This window comes from Schistocerca piceifrons, chromosome 5 (genome assembly GCF_021461385.2).
Source record: "Schistocerca piceifrons isolate TAMUIC-IGC-003096 chromosome 5, iqSchPice1.1, whole genome shotgun sequence".
NCBI classification, from domain to species: domain Eukaryota; kingdom Metazoa; phylum Arthropoda; class Insecta; order Orthoptera; family Acrididae; genus Schistocerca; species Schistocerca piceifrons.
The window spans coordinates 443056522-443073792 of NC_060142.1; positions in this window are offsets into that span (position 1 = coordinate 443056522).

Genomic DNA, 17271 nt, shown 5'->3' on the forward strand with positions numbered 1-17271 from the left:
TCTTAGTTGTTGTGCATTAAAAGTAAATACAGAGACAGACTTCGTGTTGAAGAAGACTTGAGACTTCATTTGAGCTCCATCGAGCAAACTCTGACGCTGTGATTCAAGATAAGCAGCATATGCTTTCAACTAAAGCATGTAGACGTTCTTTCATCAGAACCTAATTTCGAAATCTGCCTAATTACTGCTATTGAAGTTTTATTTACCGTTAAAGATTGATATGGTTCTGAATTTTTTTGGATTTTGGCCACTAATTTACTTACCCCATGTTCTAATTTTTACTCTCTTGCACAGCTGTTTTATACGGTTCGTGGTGTAAAACTATAACAAATATTTTAAATGTCGTTCTTATTTTACTCATCGAATATTTTTATCAGAAGTGGCTTAATTCAGTTGCATTTTATTTGTTGCAAATATGTACCACTCGTGAACATACAAGACTCTGTAAAAAAGTTCTTCCACGAAACCTTATTACGTGTGTGCCACACTTCTGCGATACATAGTAGTTGGTCGTCAAGACGCAAACGCTGTGTATGTGCTGTCAGCTCTGAGTAAGACGGCGAAAATTATTCCCCCGTACCGTTCCTCGTCCACCTGCGCGGCTGCCGTATATCAACTTCCTGCAGCAACAGGCGTTCTTCCTGTGAACAAGTCTCTAAGGAACAGAGAAGAGGGAATTCGCTAAACACCCTAAGGTAGCCTGCGAAGTAGAGAAGTAAAATTTGTATGTTTTGCACATGACAATTAACAACTACATATGCAAGTAAAAATCGGTATTTTATTACAAGTGTCGAACTACAAATTCGATTGTCTGGTGTTCAGTCAGATATCGATGGTCATTACAGTTTAGTTTACCTCTGTCAGTGACTTGTACGCCTCAAAAACTGCACCATGTTTCGGAGTACACTTGAAACAGTAGGTCCCCCTAAAATGGCTTTGTTAGTCAGACCTTGGATTAAAAAGACAGTAAGACAGGGAGGTAGCCTTTCGCCACTAATGTTCAAGCTACGTATCGAAGAAGCGGTAACAGAAATAACAGAAGGATTCAAGCGTGGGATTAAAATTCAGGGCGAAAGATATCAATGGTATGATTCGCTAATGACATCGCTATCTTCAGTGAAAATTAGGAAGAACAGGATCTCCTGAATGGAATGAACAGTATAATGGATACAGAATATGGAGTGAGAGTAAATCGACGAAAAACGAAAGCAATGAGAAGTAGCAGAAATGAGAACAGCGAGAAACGTAGCATCAGCGTTGGGGCTCACGAAGTAGATTAAATTAAGGAATTCTTCTGTCTAGACAACAAAATAATACTTGACGGACAGAATAAGGAGGACTTAAAAACCAGACTAGCACTGGGAAAAATGGCGTTTCTTGCCAATAGAAGTCTACTAATGTCAAACACAGGCTTTAATATCTGAGAATGTACGTTTGGAGCATTGTATGGTAGTATAACACGGACTGTGGGAAAACCGGATCAGAAAAATTGGAAGCATTTGAGATGTGGTGCTACAGAAGAATGTTGAAAATTAAGTGGAGTGATTAGGTAACAAATGATGAGGTTTTCCGCAGAAAGGATGATAAGACAGGGAAAAACTTCCAGGTACTAGAGGGAGCTCATAGAGTAAAATATGCAAAGGAAGGCAGAGATCGGCATACATCCAGCAAACAATTAAGGGCGAAAGTGACAAGTGCAGTCTGAGATGAAAAGTTGAGCACAGGAGAGGATTTCTTGCTGGGCCGTGTCAAACCAGTCAGAAGACTGATGACAAAAAAAAAAGTTCTATAGTCAAAGGAAGGCTATGGCACATCATGTCTATAGCACCGTGCCTAGTTAACCACTGTGGTGTTGAAGCCAACCTTCGAGATGCTAAATGTTTTGTCTACATCCTTTACACATTAAGTTTGGGAAGACATTTGAGTGTTAACGCGCGCGTGAACCAAATTTGGATCAGAGAAGGTGTTAGTAACGAATGAGAACAGTATTTTTCAAAAACTTTTTCCTGTTGTGAGGTAACAAAACTCTGGGTATTCTATAATTCACTTTCTATTCACAGTTACCATAAACAAATCCCTTCTTCACTGAAGACCACAAGATATCTCGTCATCAATTACATCACAGTATTTAACAATTCTCGCAAACTGAGGACACTGATACATACTGACTTAAGCACAAGTAAATTTGTTTTTGTGCAGTGATCAGATCCCATCGAGATGTTGGTACAAATTTAGGCATGGGTATCACTACAAAACATAACACATAATCTGTTTCTGTAATGTACCTAAGTGCAGGTGATCAGAACGTCATTCTCCATGGTCAAAATATTGTGTAACCGTTTCCTAAGGGAAGACAAATACGTCGGTCACTATTAATAATGAACGTTAATTTCTTTGTACAAGAGAGAGAAATATCCCAATTTTTAAATAGACTGACACGATGAGAATAAAAAGGTACTAGAAAGAATAGAACGAGGGTGGAAAGTTATGGTAACAGCTTCTTGGGATATTAGGAAAAACGTCCAAGAATTCTTAATTTTGCGTTGGAACGTACAGCAAAGGAGAGAAGTTGTATCGGATGGAGACGTCGAGGCACTTAGATACGAAGCATAATGTCAAACCTAGGAAGGTGGGGAGGAAAATCTGCCGATTTAGGGAAAATAACGGCAAACGTGGGTGGCAGGAAGGGAATTTGCACCGCCGTCATTCAGAGTACAATTTACAATCCAGTGTCTGTGCAATCTTACTCCTTGAACGGACGTAAGTGGAGACTTAAGTGCACGGAAAACTGTAGAACAGAGCTTTATCCGTCTGTGGACGTCAAATAGGTGACAACGAAGATGATAATGTTGGTAATGTTAGGATAATTCACGGTTCCAACAGGTACAGCTTTTCATTTCACTCATGTATAACACATTACATGTGCAATTTGTAGATTTAGACACTTGGATCTTATCCAGCTTGCGAAAACATTCTTCCGATGTGTCGAAATCGAAAGTTATACTGACTGTATTACCAATGTCAATTCGTCACACTGAGACATGGAATTTTTATCTGAAATACAGTTAAGAATTAAGCGTTCTCAGCAAGCAATGGCGACTTGCAGTAGGGAATATCCTGAGCGAATGTCGTAGTTATAGCTGTAATGAGAATGGAAGGGTGGTCGGTGGATGTAACCAGACAAATGGCAGGTTGATAAACCAAAGAAGTTCTACTGGATGCCAAGAGGTAAGAAATTGCTGAGACGTCGACCTAATGACATTAGCAAACACAGAGCGACAATCTGAGTGTGTAAAAGGCAATGCAGTGACAAGTCAGTCTAGATTTAGATTTTCCACGGTTTATTTAAAATCACTTACTGTGAATGTCTGGATGGTTTGTTTGGAAGAGCGGATGGCAGGAGACAGTCAAGTCGGCATTCAACCAGAGTCTGGGATGCCTACAGACACGTCTTCACTGGTCACTGGGGCTAAGTTCGAAGTGGGATTCGCCACTGAAGACAATTCGTCTCCATTCAATGAGATTCCAATCCGAAGACGTGTCAGGAGACACCTCGGACAGTGTTGGAACGCCAACGTGGCTGTCGCCCGCCACACGACCAGACAACCAGCAATGATGGTGTGGGGTAGCATTTCTTTTCATAGCAGGTCCCCTTCGGTTTTCAGCTGTGGCACCGTAACAGCACAGCGGTATGTCCACGATATTCTACGCCCTGTTTCGTTGCCCTTCATGACAAGCCATCACGGCCTTACAGATCAGTGAGATAATACCCGTCCATACACGGTGAGAGTTTCTACCGCTTGCATTTTCGCTTGCCAGACCATAATTTGGCCAGTAAGTTCGCCAGATCTCTTCCGAATTGGGAACGTTTGGAGCATTATAGGCATGTTTCTCCAACCAGCTCGGGCATTTGACGATCTAAAGCGCTATTTGGACGAAATTTGGCAGGATATTCCTCAGGATGACATCCAACAACTCTATTAAAGAATGTCAATCCTAATCATTGCTTGCATGAGGACCGGAGGTGGATCAATGCGCTACTGACTTGCTCAGTTTCAGAAGCTCTTTTTTCTCGAATATGCCATCCAATTCTTCTGAAATTGTTATCATTTGTTTGTCTTTATATGTAAATCAAATCCACAGGTTCGGATAATTCCTTCGTGGAGCGTTGTTTTTTCCCTCTTAGAGGGTATTTAGCGCACGCATTAAGGTCTGAGAGTGAGCAGACCAAAAAAATGGCGAAAGAACTAAGAAACTGCAAAAAATTACAGTTGTGCGTAAACTTAGCACCCTAGCTGCTGACCCCGAAGTAGACGAAGAGAAGAAATTTTCCCGTCTTGGAAGAAAAATAGCACATGACAGTTGAAACAACGAGGGCATAAAAACCAAAATAGTAAAGAGAAAGAGGCCAACCGTTTCTAAAACAAGTTTACTGGTATCAAACGAGGGCATGTATTTGAGAAATCAGTTTTATGATAATATGTGTCTGTAATACGGAAATGATTCATGGAATGTGGGAAAACCAGAAAGGAAGAGAACCGAAGCTTCTGCTATGTAGTGCTGCAGAAGACTCCGAAAGCTAAGTGGTCTGATAATATAGGTCTTCCCCACAATCAGCGAGGAAAGGAATATAAAAATGATAAGAGTACTCCTATGTCTCTTCTTAGGGAACGAATAAAAGGGCTGAACTCAGGACATGGTAGAGATGGTTCTAAAGCAGTAGTGATAGACATCATTTTTAATAACGCAACCACAGACATGTGCTCTCACACACACCGCAAATCAGGAGCAATTATGGCATATACAAACACTACATTTTTTAACTGATGTAAGAAGAAAATATGAAGAACATACTTATAAAACCTCATTTTGTAGATAAATAGGAGTACTAAAATGATTCAGCATGGCAACTATTAAGCATGCTCCTTTCTAACATGTAACAAATGTAAATAAGCGATTTACATAAAAGTAACATTCAAAATTAACAATGCAATCAGCAAATGAGAAGCCTAGATCTTAGCTACCATAGCTGGCTACCAGTTATATCAGTATCACAGTCACTACCGACGTGACTATTTACATCACAGCTGTTAATATCATCCTCCAACCAGTGCCAAACTACTTCATTAAATTTTGGATCATCAGTGGCAACAAGGTCCGTCATACTCAAAAATAAACAAAGTTACGTAACCATAGATATGTGGTCTGTGAGACCGGCTTGTCGGTTCGGTGTGGACTAAATTTGAAATCAACTGATCGACGCACGTAGTGACAACGGAGACATGTCTAACTTGACGTCCGCCACCGGTATCTGAGTGGTCAGCGCGACAGAATGTCAGTCTTAATGGCCCCGGTTCGGTTCCCGGTTGGGTCGGAGATTTTCTCCGCTCAGGGATTGGGTGTTGTGTTGTCCTAATCATTGCCATTTCATCCCCATTGACACGCAAGTCGCCGAAGTGGCGTCAAATTGAAAGACTTGCACCTGGCGAACGGTCTACCCAAAAGCGAGGCCCTAGTCACAAGACATTTCCATTTTATTTACTTGCCGATTCCTCGCGCGCTTTTACAAATACAAATTATGTTTGACTCCAGCTTCGTAGGTGACTGTGAGACAACATGTCTGTTGTCTGGGTTAAGTCAGCCTTGGTGGCATAGAGGGCGTTTGCCTGTCGCTCTACTTTCAACTAATTTATATTAATAGAGCAGAATGTGTAGTTTACATTATTACACACCATATTATTGTGGCTGTACTGGTTGGCAAGTAATCGACATGTACAAAACTGCCGGCCGGGGTGACCGAGCGGTTCTAGGCGCTACAGCCTGGAACCGGGCGACCGCTACGGTCGCAGGTTCGAATCCTGCCTCGGGCATGGATGTGTGTGATGTCCTTAGGTTAGTTAGGTTTAAGTAGTTCTAAGTTCTAGGGGACTGATGACCTCAGAAGTTAAATCCCATAGTGCTCAGAGCCATTTGAACCATTTTTTTTTTTGTGCGAAACTGTTTTAGAAGCCTCTCTGAAAAAAGATGTGAAGTTGGAAAGAAAAGAAGATGGAAGTATGAGGAACATTAACTTTTAAGTGAACCGTCAAGTTTGTCAACGGTGTAGATGCCAATGTAAGTTAACCATAGTGGAGAGGTTCTTACTCTGAGCGAATGATACATTTGCACCGTTATTTACATGGAGAACTTCAGTAAACCAGACTACACATCGTACAAGTTATTAATATTTTTGATAGTGCTGGTTCAAGGGAATAGCTTGCATCCATTAGTGGAGTTTTTCATGGAGTGAAAGAAATATAGTTTCCTTTACATAATTAAGATTTCAGAGAAAAAAATAACTGTAAAACGGCTATGATTTGTCATAACCCGTATTTCTGGCGTAACTGTCACCCATTTTCGAGTATGTATAATCACTATGTAAATATATAATGTACATAAAAAAGCTTATTGAGTGTTATATATACTCACACAAAATTCATTTGTAAACTACAAGAATCAGATGCCTTGTATGACGCACTGATTAACATCATTGTTGTAGACAGAGAAATTGCGGTGACTCGACTGCGTTGCTCCAATTAAGCTGGGAAAAACAGTTTGAAAACCTTCTGTGCCAGATTCCACTATTCGGTATCAATCCGTTGGCTGAGATAGTGTCTCAGATTACTATAGATGTGAATTCGTGTGAATTCTTATAATCGTGGGTTTTTAGTCTATACACAATAGCGACTAAAAATTTTCTTGAAGTGGATGGTTGACCGTGCATGACGTTGTCGTGCCACCGCATATTAATCTTCTTTTAGTTAAGTTTATTGCATCCACATGATGTACATTTGTTATTTAAACCTTCTAAATACTATGGAGATTCTTTTATCGAAAGAGAATTGATCGGAAATCGTTCAGATTACTTTCTTTTGATGCTTAAGTTCGAAATTCCTCGTTTATCAGAAAACAACGACGCGTCGTCTTTAAGATCGGTAGTCCACACATGCTATTTGCTTATATATCTCTGAATTATTGTCTTACAAATATTTCTTGAGTCTATGATCTGATAAATCTGTTAACATCATCCTTTATGAAACAATTTCTACCACTTTTAGAGATTTACCTTTCTCTAACCACCTTCAGATAGGTTTCTAACAGTGAATAATCTTTGATTAACACTGCAGGGAGACTACTTTTCACTGCTATTCTTAACATTCACGTAAATGTTTTGTGAATATCTTTATCAAATCACTTACCTTTAAAACTCGTATTATGATTCAGGCTAGAACTTTTCCTATAGTTAGTATCTTTTAAGGAAACAGATTGCAAGCTTGTCCATTTTTAATTAAATTTACGTAAACTGAATAGTATTGTCCCTAATATTGGATTACATCGGTGAGGTACTGCCGTTCTCGAAAGATTATAGATCCACCTTTCATTATGCACTCTGTGATAGAAGACAAACTTGACACGACATTATAGGAACTGATACAATAGAAAATGTTTTTCATTCAAGTTTTGTGAACAACTAAATTCGAAATCTCTATTGACAATGCACTCCAGCAACTCCTCCTGGCACTGGCCCCCAACTTCACTCTTTAAGTGATCCACCCGCTCCGCGTCGGTAGGTCTTCACTGCACTATCTTCTCAGGAATTTATGTGTTAAATCTGAAGCAAACAAAAGAAAACAAAACATTTTTAATACAATTATTCCTGACCAAAAATATCACCTAAAGGTTAATATTTCTGGAGTAAGTGACGTCGCTCAAGCGGGATAATAAGATCGTTCTTCGTATCAAAACCTGAAGCACTACTAAATACAACTAGAGATCATCATGAAAACCATGTGTGCTCTTGATCAGAAATGTAAACGAAATTTAGTGACTATAATGAATATGGTAGGAAAATGGGTAAGCTGGTGCTAATAATAAGGACGGTTCAGTTGGGTAATCGGAACACTAATGCCTACACCTATATGAAGTGGCTATTTTAATTGAATTTATTTAGTTTAATTGCTTAGCAGGTTAACGTGTAGCACCTACAAAGAGTAATAAAACAGGAATTTTTATCCTACTCAGGACAGCTACGGCGCTCAAAATGCAGCTCGCATAATATTAATATTGCCAATTAAAGACGAATGATAACCCCAAACGCGTCTTGGAATATATAAAGTTATATTAAATGTGGATGATTGCTGTTATTCTTCAAGTACGTTATTCCTGTCAGAAACTTGGATGCATGAGCTGAAGGAAAACCAAGACACGGTCAAGGGACTTGTCCTACTGGAAAAAGCGCTCGACAACATAAACTGGGGCACTCTTTTCGAAATCCTGAGGAAAATAGGAATAAGCTACAGGGAAAAACGGCTGATTTGCAATCTGTATAATAACCAAAAGGGAACGTTAAGAGAGGAATACTGAGAACCAATGCACGGATTAAAGAGAGTATAAGGCAAGGATGCAGTCTTTTGTCGCTACTGTTTATCTATACATAGAAGAAGCGAAGTCAGTAATAAAATAAAGGTCAAAGAGAGGGATTAAAAGTCACGATGGAAAGATATCATGATGAGATTCACTAATAACATTGTTATCCTCATTGAAAGTGAAGAATAATTACGCGATCTGTTGGATGGAATGAACAGTCCAATGGGCAAAGAATGTGCACTGAAAGTAAGTCGATGAAAGACGAAAGTAATCAGAAGTAGGGGAAATGAAAACAGCGAGAACCTCAGCACCGTAATAGGTGATTGCGAAGTATCTGAAATTAAGAAATTCTGCTACCTAGGCAGCAAAATAACCCAGGACGGACGGAGCAAGGAGAACATAAAAAGCAGACTAGCGCTGGCGAAAAGGGTATTCCTGGCCAACAGACGTCTACTAGTATGAAACACAGGCCTTCATTTGATGAAGAAGTTTCTGAGAATGTACTTCTTGAGCACAGCAACGTATAGCAGTGAGACAGGAAATATGGGGAAACCGGAACATAAGACACTCGAAGCCTTTGAGACATGGTGCAAGAGAAGAATTTTGAAAATTAGGCGGACGGGTAAAGAATAGACGAGGAAAGGAATGTATGGAAAACACCAGCGAGGAGACGGGATGGGACGATAGAACATCTATTAAGATATCAGGGAATAACTTCAGTTGTACTAGAGGGTGCTGTAGAGGGTGTAGAGGAAGACAAAGATTGGGATACGTTCAGCAAAGAATTGAGGACACCAGTTATTATTACTAGCCTGAGATGAAAAAGTTAGCATAGAAGTGGAATTGTGGTTGGCCAAAAAATGTTAAAATATGGAAGATGAGCAGTGCTCTCTCCCAACTATGCGCTTTCGTGAACTTCGGTGTCTATCTGTGTTTGGTTTCCCGCCCTTGTGGCGGTTACGTCGTGGTTCTTATTCCTTCTACGTGTAGCAGCAGTGATGTGTATCGATATTTACGCCGTGTACCATCTTTGTTTTGGTGAGTTTCCGGCAAGGGGGTCTGGAGTGAGTCGTTCGGTTGTTGCGGACGAGGGAAGTTATCTCCGCAGGGTGCAGTCGGCTGGGGCCGCTGGCAGACCCTGTGCAGAGTCGGAGCGTCTGTGGAACTGTCCGATCGCTACGAGCTTCGTGGTTCGCCGACCCAGGACGTCAAAGTTGAGTAGCGGTTTCAACTACCCAAGCCACGTCTATTCATGTTGTGGTGGTTCGCTTTGGTGGTTTGCTGTTGGGGAGGTTTTCCAGTGAGCAACACCGATTGGTTCTACTGCTGAGATTTAGCCGCCATGCAGTGCAATTAACTATTTTGGTCGACTACGGTTTGAGTGCACCACTAAAATTTTCTGTCTTGTGGCCGTTAGTGTTCTGGTTACCTGCCTGGGCACTGACGTAAATTCAGGCAGTGTTCTTTTGAGCGAAGTTAACTATTACTGAGTTTCAGATTCAAGTGTACCAGCGGAATTCTCTGCCTAGTGGCCGTTAGTGTTGTGGTTACCTGCCCTGGCCACTAACGTAATTTCGGGCAGCGTCCTTTCCACACCTGTTGTCACTGTCCAACATGGTGTGTAATTTTGACAGCTAATACGTGCACCATTGTGGATTATCACGTCTGTAACATTGCCGGTTTGAGTTTTCATGTACTGATTAATGGGCTGTCCCCTGGTTGGGTTCCGATGGATCAAGTATAGTTGGACTCACAACCTGTCTCACCTAGGTGAACGAGGGCAGACCGACATCCCTAGAGGCTTCTGAGTGCCACCGGTGTTTAATTATCTGTTGTCAGCTATTTCAGATTTTAGGCTTATAGTTATTTCTCTTGTTTCCTTAAAATTTTGCAAAATTACCAAGCTTAAACACTGTGGCCTTCTGCCTGTAAAGATTATGGTAATATATTCTGAAGTTTTGAAATTTAATTGTGGCCCTCAGCCATTTGTGTTGCACCTTGCATATGTTGCCTTTATGGGTTTTAAATTATTTATTGCTATCTTAATTAAATTTTTTATTTTTGTAAGACTTCTTGTTGGCCTTCTGCCCTTAAAGGTCTATGGTAATATATTCTAAAATCTTGGAATTTCATTGTGGCCCTCAGCTATTGGTATTACACCTTGAGTATGTTGTTTTTGAATTATTCTATTGGGTTTTTATCTTGTTAATGTTTCTTGTTGGAGGCCTTCAGCCGTAAAGATTCGGTAAAGATTCGGCTATGTGCCGCTTTGGTTGTAAAGGATATTAAATTGCAATAAATGACAATTAGAAGCGGAAACTGGCCTCAACCCTTGGCTCTTTCCACAATCCTATTACCTGTTCTGCCCAGCGGGTTTAGCAGGCGTCTCAGAAGACACCTTTCAATGCTGTAACTAACGTTAATGTTGCCTCAGTAATTCAATAGTGCATGAAACCTTGCTTCGTCTCTGTGTCTAGAAAAACATTAGACATACATGTCACGGTTCAATGCATTATCTAAAGACAACGAAAACCACCTGCTAAAGTCTGCGTGACCATCGGAACGCGTAGTGTATTTTTAATAAAGAGTAATCGACGAAGAAAGTCGATTATATTTGTATATTATCTAATCATTCGAAGCGGTCGACGCAGAGTCAGTTATGAACGAAGTGTTCTTCAATGAGCTACTAGTTTGGTTACAAACAGATAATCGAACTTAGCATTACCAAATTTTAGCTCTCTTATACTAATGTCCAGTAGTTTCGCTAGTTCATGTCCAGAATTATTGACTGTTTTTACATCAGATCCGAATAGGTATTTCTTGGCGAGCCTGTAGTAATTTCCGCTTCGCTCTTAGACAGTTTATCTGTGAATTTGTTGACACGTCTAGGCAAATTCAGAAAACGTATTTTCGTAACTGATACCCTTTTGAAGCAACAGATGCTCACATCGGGTGGTAAAAAATTTCAGGCTCTTGTTACACTCACACAGCCGAGCGAAATTATATTTGTTGGAGCGTAGGTTCATATAATCATAACATGTAAACTATTGACTGAAGTACTCCAAATACACTCCTGGAAATGGAAAAAAGAACACATTGACACTGGTGTGTCAGACCCACCATACTTGCTCCGGACACTGCGAGAGGGCTGTACAAGCAATGATCACACGCACGGCACAGCGGACACACCAGGAACCGCGGTGTTGGCCGTCGAATGGCGCTAGCTGCGCAGCATTTGTGCACCGCCGCCGTCAGTGTCAGCCGGTTTGCCGTGGCATACGGAGCTCCATCGCAGTCTTTAACACTGGTAGCATGCCGCGACAGCGTGGACGTGAACCGTATGTGCAGTTGACGGACTTTGAGCGAGGGCGTATAGTGGGCATGCGGGAGGCCGGGTGGACGTACCGCCGAATTGCTCAACACGTGGGGCGTGAGGTCTCCACAGTACATCGATGTTGACGCCAGTGGTCGGCGGAAGGTGCACGTGCCCGTCGACCTGGGACCGGACCGCAGCGACGCACGGATGCACGCCAAGACCGTAGGATCCTACGCAGTGCCGTAGGGGACCGCACCGCCACTTCCCAGCAAATTAGGGACACTGTTGCTCCTGGGGTATCGGCGAGGACCATTCGCAACCGTCTCCATGAAGCTGGGCTACGGTCCCGCACACCGTTAGGCCGTCTTCCGCTCACGCCCCAACATCGTGCAGCCCGCCTCCAGTGGTGTCGCGACAGGCGTGAATGGAGGGACGAATGGAGACGTGTCGTCTTCAGCGATGAGAGTCGCTTCTGCCTTGGTGCCAATGATGGTCGTATGCGTGTTTGGCGCCGTGCAGGTGAGCGCCACAATCAGGACTGCATACGACCGAGGCACACAGGGCCAACACCCGGCATCATGGTGTGGGGAGCGATCTCCTACACTGGCCGTACACCACTGGTGATCGTCGAGGGGACACTGAATAGTGCACGGTACATCCAAACCGTCATCGAACCCATCGTTTTACCATTCCTAGACCGGCAAGGGAACTTGCTGTTCCAACAGGACAATGCACGTCCGCATGTATCCCGTGCCACCCAACGTGCTCTAGAAGGTGTAAGTCAACTACCCTGGCCAGCAAGATCTCCGGATCTGTCCCCCATTGAGCATGTTTGGGACTGGATGAAGCGTCGTCTCACGCGGTCTGCACGTCCAGCACGAACGCTGGTCCAACTGAGGCGCCAGGTGGAAATGGCATGGCAAGCCGTTCCACAGGACTACATCCAGCATCTCTACGATCGTCTCCATGGGAGAATAGCAGCCTGCATTGCTGCGAAAGGTGTATATACACTGTACTAGTGCCGACATTGTGCATGCTCTGTTGCCTGTGTCTATGTGCCTGTGGTTATGTCAGTGTGATCATGTGATGGATCTGACCCCAGGAATGTGTCAATAAAGTTTCCCCTTCCTGGGACAATGAATTCACGGTGTTCTTATTTCAATTTCCAGGAGTGTATATTGGCCTCCGTAGCAGCGTGGTCAGAGTAGATGACAGCCATGCGGACCATCCCCGTTACTTCCAGCCATTTTTCCCTGGTGGGAGGACTGGAAACGGAACACTCTGCCTCGTGATGCCAACTGACGGGCTACTTGACCGAATAGTAGTGGCTCCAGGTCACGAGAAGTAACAGAGTCCGGAAGAACGATGTGCTGACCGCAAGCCCCTACACACCACATTCGATGGTGCCACTGACGGAGGACACTGTAGTCTGTCGTTACCGCTGGACCCGCTTCTGTCTGTTTTTTTCTCAGTATCCACACATATTTTAAAAATATACGTAAGTAAGCATGTTCCACGTCTTCTACAAAGATTTCAATCAAACTTGTACATGTATCACTTACTGTCTGAAAAGAATATCTATCGGAGTAAGAAATATCTACCTGTCAAAAGGCGTGGGGATGGAAGCTAACCGTATCACAAGATGCGTGAATTTTCAGATTTTTTTCATTCAGCATTTAATGATGAGAGCACTTAGTGACTTGTAACCAACTTTGCACGTAATTTCAAATATTTATGAAACTTTTCTCGCCGATAGCCCCCACAAAATGATGAAAGGAAAAAATTATGTCGCTTCCTACATTTTAGCTGGTCAGTAATAAAATTGCCGCATCCGGCATGACGTTTTAATTCAATTCTTTTATTGTGCTAACTCTATTCGCAAGTCATCTGCAGACAATATACACATATAAGGCTGAATGTACCTACAAAATTATATTAGTGTACGACACAAGACAAGTAAGATTTATGACGTCATAAACATTGAGCTGGGTGAAAACGAAACTACAGGGCGAAATTAGCTAGTGATACATGTGAACTACGTGAACAAATATGTGTAAAACATGTTAAATATATATGAACACGTCCTACACCACCCCAGCAGTTTGGTCCCATAAGACCTTACCACAAATTTCCAAATTTTCATTCGGGAGGGCGATGGTTCAAACCCGTGCCCAGCCATCCCGATTTAGGTTTTCCGCAATTTCTCTAAATAGCTCCGGCATATGCCGGGATGGTTGCTTTAAAAGTGCATGGCCGATTTCCTTCCCCATCCCTGGATCAATCAGATCTTTTGCTCCATACCTAATCATCTTGATCAGCACAGGATTTTAAACCCTGATCTTCCTTCCTTTTCTGCTTTAATGAGGAGTAGTTGCTCAAGCTCTGCTGAGCCGTCAACGGCTGGGGCAGCGGTATGCTGATCCCATGCCTCTCCATCTCATTCCCTTGACGCTACATGTCAGAGTATGACACAGTGTCCCGTCTTCAGGCCCTGATCGCAGAGTTCTTTTCTCTAATGAGATGAGTAGATGTACTGCTTCGTGTATGGACTATGGTGTGTAAGAATTTCAAGATTTCTGTTAATACTCTCCCCTCCTCTTCTGTGACGTCGAGGTCTACACCTTTCATTACAGAAGTGAGGCCATTAGTACAGGATGCAGATTGGTTTCTTGGTCCTGGTGCTTGTGGAGAATGACGCAAGGTTTCCATGTCAGGGAAATTAGTAGAACGAAAAATTTGACTGGTCTCATCTGGTTTATGGGGTACGTTTTTGGATTTAAAATATGAGGGTTTCAGTCGTTTCAGAGTGAGGTATTTCTGACCTGGATGGGAAAAGAGGAATATGTGAGAGTGACAGGGTGTGGATTGTGTTTGAATGGTTGAACAATCCGCGTATTCCATGTTATTGGCTTCTTAAAGCTAGGGTGAGAAACAGTTTATGTATTGAGACGTTTCTAGATCTTTCCAGAATGATGTGAGAATGGGGCTGACAGCTGGTTTTTGGTTTGGAGATGGGCGTTGACGAAGTTACTGCTGTGCTGCACAGTTTAATACTCGACTTTATCGAATTTCCTGGTGAACCTGCTAGTCTAGCCGATATCATTACCGTGTTCCTGGTGGTGACTTATGAACCCGCAAGCGATGACGCGCCAGGATGACGCGGTGGGAGGGAGTTCTAGGCGGAAGCTTGACCTAACCCGGCTCAAAAATTTCAGTATTTGGAAAGCACAGATGTATACTATGTTGGTTTGAGGTGTATCGTTATTCACTCGAGAAAAGCTGAAGGACAAAAGATAAAACTGTACCTTCTGTGAGGAAGGAACATTGAGACGGCACTGGATGGCTGGTGAAAGAACGGTGAAGGAACACAATGGATGTGGGACAATAACAACTCCGATTCAAAAGCGAGAGGTGACAACAATATATCTAGTAATAGAGAGATGCTCTAGCCAGCCTGATGAATAAACACGATGATATATGTTTTCCGGATTCACGTGTTTCACTACGTTTATTAACATCGAAATCACAGATGAGAGGTGTTGCCTGAACTACTTCTACGCCTGTACAGACATGTGACTTTCTGCAAGACTTAGCTGGCAAGACTCAGCTGGGTCTCACCGCAGCAAGGAATCTCAAAAAATAAATAAATAAAAACTAAAAGACAGGCATCATCAGTGACCACTGACCGCTGTGAGGCGCTAAATGCGTGCGGAGGAGGAGATGCCAGTTAATAAATGACCTGTGATTGGCCTGTCAGAAGTTTCTCTACTGGACCGTGCTCAGTGAAGCGTCTCGTTTACCATTCGAGTATAAGTGTTCCATCTTATTCTGTGATCCCTGAAGAATAATGCATTCTCCTTTCCCCAATGTTTCACAACGCCTGTTACTTCTAGGGACCACCCAGCAGCCTCAAAAAGTCACGTTCTTTTCCGGCGATAAATCGATTCTTATTGTTCCGGTCGAAATACTTAAATGTATGGCGCTGGTGGGTATTAGCCGGTCGGGTAAATTCCGCAGAGTCCCCATCTCAGCGAAACTAATTCCCGTGTCCCAGTTATGTCGGAGTAAATCGTATGTCGGCGAAACAAAAAAACAAAACAAAATGCCGCCAAGAATACCAGATACATTACCCGCAGGATGCTGCAGAAACACGATTAAAACGGTAATTGACGCACTAAACGGACGTGGACCACTAAAATTTTATACGTGCATCTCCCTCCTCGCCGGGAAGCTCGAATTATGGTTGTGTCGTAAGCTAACCTGCGGATAAACTGCGCTCGAGATTGGAGCTCTGATATTGCGCTGATGTTTATTGCCGCCGGGCGCGCCTCTATTGTCCGTTTTATGTGAGGACTCCTCTTTTATATTTGCGACGCATTGTTTTACGAGGAGAGCGTAACAGCGCCCGCTATACGCCGTAGTTAAACTAGAATGGAATGGAGATGGCACACGAAATTATTTTCGCAGTTTTCGAAAAAACGTTTCCATATAACTGTTTCATATTTCAAGTCGAAAAGAATAAAAAAAGGTATGGGACAACAGTTCGTTTATGAACTGCAATGTGTGACAGATGCGCGGAAGCTGACGCAGTTGGATTCCGTGCTGCGAGGAATGATCGGTCACGGTACGCTTCCAGTTCTGAGGCAATGCGTTCCGAAAACCTTGATCATGAGAAATATTACACACGTTCTTCACACATGGTATTCTCCGTGCTGTAAATAGAGCAGTCCAGGTTGGTTCGCTGTACACTTCCGAAAAGCTTTTGACTCAGTGGAGCGTCGAAGTCTGCGAAAGAAAACGTAGCGAAGTCTTCCACTGGAGTGTAAATTTTCTGACAGGCCAGACGAAGCACGCTGTCCCGTATGGAATGTCATCTAAACACTCTAAAATAATATCTTGTATTCCGCAGGGGATTGCAGAGAGACCGTTTCTATTCATGCTTACAATTTCAGAGTAGCATTTGCACCCCACGTCCTCATATGTTTGTTGAGTGTATTCCAATCTCTGTTTTCCCCTATAGTTTTTGCCCTCTGCTCCTCCCTTTAGTACCTATCATCTCCTCCCTTCTTCTTATCAGTGTTTTCCGTATGCTCATTTCTTCGCTGATTCTGGAGAAAACCTCCTCATTCTTCAGCTTATTTGTTCACCTAACATTAGACCTTCTTTTGCAGCCCCACGTCTCAAACGCTTCGATCCTCTTCTTTTCAGGTTTCTCCGCTGTCCATCAATCCCTACCACACAAATCTGTGCTCCAGACTTTTCTTGGCCAGGTATGCTCTTTGTGCCTGTGCTAGGCGGTTTTTTATGTCTTCTTTCGTTCGTCCATCAAGAGTTAAGTTCCAGGGCAAGAGAACACCTTACCTTCGTCTACCACGTGATCAGTTTTGATATTAAGTTCCTTGTTATTCTGATTTCTGCTACTTTTCGTTACTTTTGTTTTTTTCCGATTTACCCTCAACCCACATTCTGTACTCATTAAACTTCTTGACGATTCTCTTCACCTTCAGTCTACCCTTCATCATTATCAAATTGTGATTTGACTCTATATC